Below are 744 nucleotides of genomic sequence, written 5' to 3'. Positions count from 1 at the left end.
AGCACAAATCTCGATGCATTTTTATAATAGATTTTTCAAATTTAAATTCATTAGCATCCAAGCTTTTATTTCATCAAATTTATAATCAAAATAAGACAAAACCAACGACTCTACAATTGGTTTAGTCAAAGTCTAATCAAGCTCATATAAAGCCATTGAAGTATAATTAAAAATTTTGGGTCATCAAATGAATAGTCTCAAATCGAGCGTCTCCATGAGAGAAATCCAACGAACTTAAAATCACTCAATTATAAAGTCATTAAAGTACCCAAATCCTTAAAAATTCACACGTGATTCAATCTGGTGGTTATGAAAATTATGATCAAATGATCAAAATGTCACACCAAAAAATCTAAAAATATGCCTCTTTTCACTTGGGGGAGGGAAAAAGAAGTAGAGAAGAAGGGAAAATTTAGAGCATTTTTGGAGAGAAGACATGACGACTAGCCACCAACCACCATAAGTCATCGACTACCGTCAACCACCGCCCATCATCACCACCCGCCGCCGTTGCCAACCACCGGCCGTCTGTCAATCACCACTTATTGCAACCATTGTTGTCAGATTTTGGTTGTTATTGAATTTCCTAGCATTTTTATTTTTTTGAATTATATAAGAATAAGTATAGTTTTCATTGCAAAATTGTAACTACGTTCCCCTATCATGAAAAAAAAGGCTTACCCATGTACTTACAAACATATAGTGGATTATTTTGATTGGGCTAAGTCATGTAGTTTTTTCTTT

General features: G+C 33.9%; 1 protein-coding gene across 1 annotated transcript in view; it reads right to left on the bottom strand.

Annotated features, from left to right (window-relative positions):
• LOC110025871 (UDP-D-apiose/UDP-D-xylose synthase 2-like) overlaps positions 1–744 on the bottom strand; it is a 3,185-nt gene that overhangs the window by 1,231 nt on the left and 1,210 nt on the right. The gene's annotated exons all lie outside the window — the stretch shown is intronic.

The sequence above is a fragment of the Phalaenopsis equestris genome, unplaced genomic scaffold (genome assembly GCF_001263595.1).
Source record: "Phalaenopsis equestris unplaced genomic scaffold, ASM126359v1 Scaffold000339, whole genome shotgun sequence".
NCBI lineage: Eukaryota > Viridiplantae > Streptophyta > Magnoliopsida > Asparagales > Orchidaceae > Phalaenopsis > Phalaenopsis equestris.
The sequence above is the reverse complement of the archived record's forward strand: the minus strand, read 5'-3'. Positions and strand labels throughout refer to the sequence as shown.